Raw genomic sequence first — 10,071 nt, 5'->3', positions numbered from 1 at the left:
ATATTCTGGGCAGCTCCCCAGCTGTCATGCCATATCTTCCTGGAGGCACCATCCACAGTCTCCTGGGTGGCCGTGATGATGACATGGACAGTAGTCATGAGTCCCTCCACAATGCCAAAGTTGTCATGGATGATCTTGGCAAGGGGACCAGGCAGTTGGTGGTGAAGGAAGCATTGTTGATGATCTTCAGGGACATGTCTTACTTCTCATGGTTCACAAACATGGGGGCATCGGCCAAAGGGGCAGAGATGATGACTTCTTGGCACCACCTTCAAGAGAACCCCAGTCTTCTCCAGTGTCATGAAGACACCAGTGGCCTCCACAATATATTCAGCACCAGCATCACCCCATTTGATGGTGGCAGGATCTCGCTTCTGGAAGATTGTGATAGAATGCCCATTGATGACAAGCTTCCTGTTCTCAGCCTTGACAGTGCCTTTGAACTTGCCATGGGTGGAATCATACTGGCACATGTAGACATAGTTGAGGTTAATGAAGGGGTCATTGATGGTAACAACCTGCAGCCCTGGTGACCAAACGCCCAACATGGACAAATCAGTTTGTTCCAACTTTCACCATTGTGTCTCAGGGATGCAGCTGGCACTGCATGAAAAGCTGCAGCTATCTGTCAAATGGAAAGGAGCAGAGAGCAGCCTTATAAGATGACCCTTTCTAAGTCTCCGTGGAATACAGGAGCCCAAGAAAAATCTGCCCAGATAACAATATTTTAGCACCATTCAGAAACTTAAAGATCATCAAAATTCATTCCCAAAGTCCCTCCCAGCTCCAAATTCAGTAGTTCTATGCAGAAATTGAAATGAAGATTTTCACAGATAGGTAAGTACCCCCTTTGATTTCTCAACAACACAGTCTTAATACAGAGCTTTAGTATTCCTCTTTCCCTCTATGTCATTGGCTTGAATGGTTGAGTCATGTTGAAGAAGTACTTTTATTTATTTATTTATTTTTAAAGATTTATTTATTTCTCTCGCCTCCCCCCCCCCCCCCCCCCGTTGTCTGTTCTCTGTGTCTGTTTGCTGCGTCTTCTTTGTCCACTTCTGTTGTTGTCAGCAGCACAGGAATCTGTGTTTCTTTTTGTTGCGTCATCTTGTTGTGTCAGCTCCCCGAGTGTGCGACACCATTCCTGGGCAGGCTGCACTTTCTTTTGCGCTGGGCGGCTCTCCTTTACGGGGCGCACTCCTTGCATGTGGGGCTCCCCTATGCAGGGACACCCCTGCATGGCAGGGCACTCCTTGCAAGCATCAGCGCTGTGCATGGGCCAGCTCCACACTGGTCAAGGAGGCCCGGGGTTTGAACTGCGGACCTCCCATGTGGTAGACGGACGCCCTAACCACTGGGCCAAGTCCGCCGCCAAAGAAGTACTTTTAATTGTTCTTGTTTCTTGCCTCCAAATTCCCAAATGCTTATTAACAAAATTCCACTAATGAAGTGTCCAAAACTAAAAACAGCACCCTAGGTGTTCTCTTACTAGGGCCAAACAGAAAGAACCATTATCTGCCTGCTTTGTGACAAGAGGCCAGTGTCATATTGTTCTCACAATATTATACAGCAGACTTGTAATTAATTTGCCATTTAGCATCACCCTTGGGTCTCTTGCAGAGCCATTACTATTTTCCAGGTGTTGCCCTCCCTGTGAAAATTTTTCTTTCCAATTACTTTTCCCCAGATGACTTTACTTGAAAATTTTCCAACTTAAGCATCATTCTTTTTGTCATATTTCTAATGTTTTATATAATTTCTTTGGGTTTCCTGGCATTTGCAGCATGCCCTCCTTTAGGGTCATATGCAAATTTCATTAACATGCTTGTTGACTGGATGTAGGTGGAAGGGCATTTCTGGGGAACCTTTATTTGTTAGGTACTAGTTCTAGAAATAGAGAAGGGGAACCCTTTGCCAAAGTAGAATTTTCCTCTGCTCTTTTAAACAAATACACACATACAAATTAATTGCTCTCAATTCCCTGAACTTTTCTCACTAAAAAATAAAATCCCATGTGCTGAATAGTCACGAATAAAGCCTCTATATTAGAGGTTCCTAACCTGAAGACCAGGGGTCATGATGTCCTGGAGTTCCATGAATGTTCTGCAATTGTGTCCCCAATATATTCACATTGCTGTGCCCTTGAGTAGATATGCAGTTTTCTAAGGAAAAGGCCCATAGCTTTCATTAGAATTTCATGGGTGGCACATGAACCCCAAACAGGTTAAGAACCACTATTTTACATCATTGTTTCTCAAAGGGTGAGCCAAGAATCAGCTGTATTGGAATTGCATAAAATGCTTATTAAAATGCAGCTTCTTGGGCCCTATTCCTGACCAAAGGAATCAAAATGGAAGTAGAAAGGTACATCTTAAAATTAAATACTAATTCTTTTTAATAGCAAATGTGTGTTAATTGTACAAAAGCTAAAAGGCCAAAAGGATAGTCTCTCTCCTATCTAGTCCATCAGCTATAAAATTTTTATTCAGAAAGGCTATCACTATTACCAGTTTCCTATGTATTCCGCAAAAATCTGTTTTCAACAACAACAAAAAAAATTAGCTACCCAGGTGATTTTAAAAATGTATTGAAGTATATCATTCATACATGAACATACATAAACAATAAAGGTATAGTAATAGTTGTAAACATACAAAACAAACATACATAACACCATACAGTGCTCTCATACCTTACCCTACCACCAATACCTTGCATTTTTATTAAACATTTTTAATTAATGATTAAAAAGCATCCTCAAAATATTACTACTAGACAAAGTATTTTTCCCTCAACCCACCCTATTATTAGTTTTTAATATCATTTGTACGTGAATATACATAAACAATAAGTGTATAGTAAAATTTGTAAACTTACAAAATATGCATAACATCATACAGGGGTCCCATACATAGACCCTCCACCAACACCTTGCATTGTTGTGAAACATTTGTTACAAATTATGAAAGAATATTGCAAAATCTTACTACTAATTATAGTTCTTTTATTACATTTGCTGTATTTTCTGCCAACCCACCTATTATTATTTTAAAATATATTTTTATGACAGAAGTTGTAAACTTACAAAACAATCATGGACGTGTGCACAATTCCCAAACAACAGCCCTCTATCAACACACCACACCATGGTTGAATATTTGTTACAGATTATGAGATAATATCATCCAATTATTACCATGTTCATAGCATACATTTGGCACACATCTTTCATGCTCCCCCATTATCAACACAGTACATCTTTGGCATAGATGCAAGAATATTACCTTATTACTGTTAACCATAGTCCATAGGTCACTCCAGCTGTGTTTGTCCCATGCTTCTCCACGTTCCCACCACCCTGCAATAGTGATGTACATTTCCTCTAGCTCATAAAGGACACTCTTGCACCTGTACCATCAACCACAATTCTCATCCACCTCTGGGTTTACTGTGCTTTTCAGTCCCTACATTATTCTCTAGCATTCTGTCAATTGGCATTTACATGCCTAGACCACCATTCCAGCCACATCCCCATTTATAAACCAGCTGTTAACTCACTATAATGTGTTACCATCAACTCTGTACATTTCCCCACTTTTACAAACTTCTACATACATTAAACATCAGTAGTCCATCTCAGTCCTCCTCTTATCTCCTTTAAGAATCCACCACCCACCACCAGGGCTTGAAGATATTTTCCCACATTTCCTTCTACAAGCTTTATGGTTCTTCCTTTTATATTTAGGGTTTTGATTGATTTGAGTCAACTTTTGTATACGGTGTGAGATAGCGGTCCTCTGTCCTTCTTTTGGCTATGGATATCCAGTTCTCTCAGCACCATTTGTTGAATGGACTGTTCTACCTGAGCTGGTGGGTTTGACAGGATAGTCAAAAATCACTTGACCATACATGTGAGGGTCTGTTTCTGAATCATCAATTTGATTCCATTGGTCTATGTGTCTGTCTTTATGCCAGTACCACACTGTTTTTACTGTAGCTAGGTAATATGATTTAAAATCTGGAAATGAGTCCTCCAACTTAGCTTTTCATTTTTAAGATGCCTCTATCTATTCAGGACCCCTTACCCTTATCCAAATAAATTTGATAATTATGTTTTCCACCTATTTTTAAAATGCTGGTAGAATTTTTATCAGGATTGCCTTCAATCTGTATATTGATTTGAGTAGAATTGACATCTTAATGATATTTAGTCTTCCAATATGTGAGCATGGAATGTTCTTTCAATTATTTAGACCTTTTTTGATTTCTTTTAAAAATGAATATTAGTTTTCTGAATACAAGTGCTTTACATCATTGGTTAAGTTTATTCCTGAATATTTGGGTTTTATCTGTCATATTTTATTTTCAAAACTTTTAGTTACTTTTTAGACTCTCTTCCAGGCCTCTCTTTTCTTTTCAGGCTGTAGCACACCCTTTACTATTTCCTGCAAAGCTGGTCTCTTGGTTACAGACTCTCTCAGTTTCTGTTTATCTGTGAATATTCTAAACTCACTCTCATTTTTTAAAGACAATCTTACCAGATATAAGATTCTTGGCTGGAAGTTTTTCTCTTGTAGTATCTTAAATATAACATACCACTGTCTTCTTGCCTCCATGGTTTCTGATGAGAAGTCAGCACATAATATTATTGGGTATCCCTTATATGTTATGCATTGCTTTTCTCTTGCTGCTCTCAGAATTCTCTTTGTCTTTTGATTTGACATCCTGATTAGTATGTGTCTCAGAGTTGGTCTATTCAGGTTTTTTTGGATGGGAATACATTATGCTTCTTGGACATGGATATGTATATCCTTCAATAGGGTTGGGAAATTTTCTACAATTATTCCTTCAAATATTCCTTCTTCCCCTTTTCCCTTCTCTTCTCCTTAGGGATATCCATGAATGTATGTTTGCATATCTTTTGCTGTCATTACTTCCCTGAGACCTTGTTCAATTTTTTCCATTCTTTTCTTCATCTGTTCTTTTGTATGTTCACTTTTAGAGGTCATTTCTTCAAGCTCACCAGTCCTTTTTTCTGCCTACTCAAATCTGCTATTTTATGATTCCAGTGTATTTTAAATTTCATTTATTGCACCTTTCATTCCTGTAAGATCTGCCATTTTTCTATGTATGCTTTCAAATTCTTCTTCTTCTTTTTTAAAGATTTTATTTATTTATTTATTTCCCCTTCCCCCTCCTGCCCCAGTTGTCTGTTCTCTGTATCCATTTGCTGCATGTTCTTCTTTTTGTCTGCTTCTGTTATTGTCAGCAGCACGGGAATATGTGTTTCTTTTTGTTGTATCATCTTGCTGCATCAGCTCTCTGTGTGTGCAGTGCCATTCCTGAGCAGGATGCACTTTTTTTCACACTGGGCGGCTCTCCTTACAGGGCATACTGCTTGCGTGTGGGGCTCCCCTATGCGGGGGGCACCCTTGTGTGGCATGGCACTCCTTGCCAGCACTGCACATGGGCCAGCTCCACATGGGTCAAGGAGGCCCAGGGTTTGAACTGCAGACCTCCCATGTGGTAGACAGACACCCTATCCATTGGGCCAAGTCCGTTTCCCTCAGATTCTTCTTTATGTTCATCCAGTGTCTTCTTTATATCCTTAATCTCTGTAACCATCCCATTGAAATTATTTTAATTTTTTAAAGATTTATTTTATTTATCTCTCTCTCCTCCCCCCAGTTGTCTGTTCTCTATGTCCATTTGCTGTGTGTTCTTCTGTGTTCACTTGTATTCTCCTTGGCACTGGGAATCTGTGTCTCTTTTTTGTTGTGTCATCTTGCTGCATCAGTTCTCCATGTGTCTGGCACCACTCCTGGGTAGGCTGCATTTTTTTTTCATGCTGGGCGGCTCTCCTTATGGGGTGTACTCCTTATGTGTGGGGCTCCCCTACATTGTGGATGCCCCTGCATGGCATAGCATTCCTTGCATGTACCAGCACTGTGCATGGGCCAGCTCATCACATGGGTCAGGAGGCCCTGCGTTTGAACCTTGGACCTCTCATGTGGTAGGCAGACGCTCTATCCATTGAGCCAAATTCACTTCCCCCCATTGAATTTATTAAGGAGGTTTGTTTGAACATCGATGATTAGTGTTTCAACTCCTTATGTCATCTGGAGGCTTTTCTTCTTCCCTTAACTGGACCATATCTTCCTGTTTCTTGGTGTGGATTGTAATTTTTGTTGGTGTCTTGGCATCTAGCTTACTAGAGTATTTATTCTGGGTGTAGTTTTTCTCTTCAGTTTAGGGCTTCCTGCCCTTTCTTCCTTGCTGATTGTGCAGTAGGAGCCAAGGATGTAGTTGGTGGTGTAAGCTGTGGAGGCTCAAGCTGCCTTCATTTCCCCAGGGACTGATGAAGCTTCTCCCAACCTTCTCCTTTGCCAGGGGTAGGGACAGAGCCACAGCTGTGTGAAATAATCCAAGTCATGCAGGCCTAGACTATAGTTACGCAGAGAGACTGATGAAACTTCATGACCCTTTCTCCCCGCCTGTGACAGGGATGAAACTACAGGTACAGGCAGCGTTCTATGCAGTACGGATCCAAGGTGACCACAGTTGCTCTGGTAGACTTCCGATTATTCAGTCTGTGCCAGCCAATGTACCAGCAGTTACCTGGATAGGCTGGTGCAGGGCCCACCAGCTTCCTCCCTAGGGCTTATACTAGACCTGCAATCTGATCTGGATGAAAAGAAGCCGGTCCCTACCAGCACTGTGGTTTTCAGTCTGCCCTGCTTCCCATTATGCCAGGCATGGAGTTAAGATGGCTGCTACCAGCCTCTTTCTGACTTGGACAAATTCAAACTTTGGTTGTTCTTAGGATTATACTTTAGCCCACCGAATTTACTAATCAGTAGCTGAAGCTGGTGCCCAACCATCTCTTCCTCCCCCATTTTTAGGAATTGGAGCTTCCAATTCCAGTTGAGAAAAAGCTCCCAAGGTGGCTTGTGCCTCCAGTGGAGGATGGGCACTGGCCTCCAGGGTGTGGAGCTCTACTTATGGATCTTCTCTGCAAATGGGCAGTCTCCTGCTTCCATTCTTTTTAAGGATGTTGCAGGATGCTCTTCTGGTCTCCTGGAGCCCCCAAAGAGATGCTTTAGATAACTCTGGGTGACTACTAACTGCTCAGTAGCAGGAGCTGATTTTAGGAGCCCCTTACTTTGCTGCCATCTTGCCGGTTGTCCTCCCCGGTGATTTTTATATACAGCAAAATTTGACACTCACTACTCTGTAAAGAAAAAGAATGAATATTTATCTTCATTAAAGACTACCTCAATCAGGCTGACTTTTAATCATATTATCTTGAAAAACAACATTCAAGCCAGTCATAATCATATATAACTAACTTTCCATTGTTCTATCTCCTCCCAATAAAGAAAACATCTTAACATTTTTTTTCTGTTTGGGTGGAGGTTATCCCCTCTTCTTCCTCTGTGACCCAGTCTGGAACCCACACTGGACTACCTGATTCAGATATTCAGTTAACAGATTTACTAGCAGTCAAAGTGGGATTGATGTTCTGACTGCCTAGACTCTGGGGATTATTCAATCCCTGAAAAGCCTCTTGACCTTTTGGGAATAGAAGAAAAAAAAAAAATAGAAACACCTGAATCTCAGAAATATTGTGCATAAAACTCTTTCGTTGTGGGTATTAGCAAGTTCAGACTGCATTATACTTTGTTCTACTGTGAAGCTCCATCACCATGCTTCTTTCTGAGCAGGGTCCAGGATTCAAGCAGAGTAAAGCATGGGTTTGTGTTTTTTATATAAGACACTGCCAAATGTGAACTGCTCTGTAAGAGAGCAGATATATTTAAAAGCCCATCCAAAACTTTAGTCCCATTCCATCCATTTTCATACTGAAAAGCTAACAAATATATGGAGAGATACTCAAAGGTGCTGGGAACCAGAGACAATCAATTTTTTAAAAAGAATTATTGCAGTAACATATATATACAACACAAAATTTCCCATTATAACCACATTACATTCACAATATTGTGATACCATCACCACTATCCAATACCAAAACTTTTTCATCACCCAAAACAGAAATTCCAAACCCATTAAACAGTAATTCCACTTACCCACCTCCACGCCAACCTGCAATTTACTTTCTGAGAGACATTCAAATTTAATCGAGATAGCACTTTACTCCAATCAGATTGGCCAAACTTTGAAAGTGGATCATACCTAGGCGGTAGGAAATCAGTAACCCTTAGGCATAACTGATGGAGAGTAATATGGCACTACTGAGTGAAATTAAGTAGTTGGGTACAAATAGTTTAAAAACTAGTACATAAAAGGAGTAGACTAGCCACATTTCAAAGACTTAGTATGAAAAAAAGTGTAAAATATCACATAATATTTTTATATTGATATCATAGTGTAATTGATTGATTTCATAGTGTAATCAGTGTATTGGGTTAAATATTGGGTTATATAAAATATATCATTATATATTGGGTTGTAATATGAGGTTAAATAAAATATATTGGGTTAAGTAGAATATATTATAAAAATTTAAAAGCAATAGAAGACATGAAATATAATATTTTTCATGTTCTTCATAATGTATAAATTCTTCTGTTAATTTCCTGTGGGGGGAAGGTCTTTCCAGACTCTGCACTCTAGAGGGGTCCACAAGTTTTACACTCTTGTGGTACTTTGAACCTCTTGTTCATAGGAGTAATTAATTATCTAGCACAAGGTCTACCACTTTATTGTGACTGACAAATACTTATTGAATGAATGAACATGTAGTAAAATAAACAAAAGCATTTTGACTTGTACATCCAGAAATTGCATAGTAATGAGGTTGGAGGCAAATACTGTTCCTTCCATCTCTCTGAGATGGGAAGAGCATTATCTATTTTATAAGGTAGGAAGAAAGTGAACATTCAAATTCTGGGGAGCTGTTTTTGGCAGCTCTTCCATACTGGAATCCCACTACCTAAACCTGTCCCCAGGAATTATTAGAGTTATATCAGAGCTCTGGAAACCCAGTACTTTTCCAGAACTCCTGTCCAGTAAAAGGAAAAGTACTCCAATTTTTAGATTGTCTTCATCTGAGGTATATTACCACTTACGGACTCATGAAAGGCATTAAAACTGTCCTTCATTTCACAAGTGAGGCAATAGACCCAGGAAATAGAATTGACTTTCCTAGGCCAAACACTGGTTAATAATAGAGCTGATACAACTGGGAATAGGATCATTCTACAATTCTCTCTCTCCCTATATTAAGGTATTATATCTATAATTCAAATAATGGAATAGTATTTGTCCTTAAAATTATGTTTATGAAAGAATTTTAATTACTCTGAGAAAATGTTCTTGATAGAATGTTAAGTGACAAGCAGACTAGAATTGTATGTAATATATATTTACTCAACTATATAAATATATAGCTATATGGAGAACATATATGTGTGTATATATGTATATTTTTCTCAATTTTCTATCTGTGTGGAAAAGAAAAAAAGAATGTGCCAAAATTTTAACAGTGTTTATCTCTTTTTGGTGGGCTTATAGGTGATTTTAATTTTATTTTTTTTCTGATTAAAAACACTTTTTCCATGAGCATGTAATATATTATAATCTCTTATAATTTTGGTATTGGTCAACTCTGCAGGGTGAGGGAAGCATCAACCCAGAGTCCAAAGGCATTCTACCAGTCATTTAACCCAATCTGTAAAAGGGATATATCTAATTCACAGGACTATTTTATCTATGAAATAATGAATATGAAATTCCTCTGTAACTCTTACACTTAATAAAACTGTTAGGAGGTATTGTAATGATGATAAAGTCCAGTGGCCTAAAAGAGATGGGAGAGTCCACAGGATAACAGGTACTTCTGTGCCAAAAACTTTGGATTGGGAGAGGAGAGAAATTCGTCAATAGAGAAGTGAGTTTCTTTTACCAAGTCTTAAGAAAGACAATCACAGGCCCTTAAGAAAGAACCTGACTCTCTTTCTCCCCTGCATCCAATAAATGCCTCACTATTTTCTCTTCAGATTAACCACCCTTCTGTCACTTTCTTACATCCAGGTGCGTATGTCTATA

The sequence above is a fragment of the Dasypus novemcinctus genome, chromosome 6 (assembly GCF_030445035.2).
Source record: "Dasypus novemcinctus isolate mDasNov1 chromosome 6, mDasNov1.1.hap2, whole genome shotgun sequence".
NCBI lineage: Eukaryota > Metazoa > Chordata > Mammalia > Cingulata > Dasypodidae > Dasypus > Dasypus novemcinctus.
The sequence above is the reverse complement of the archived record's forward strand: the minus strand, read 5'-3'. Positions refer to the sequence as shown.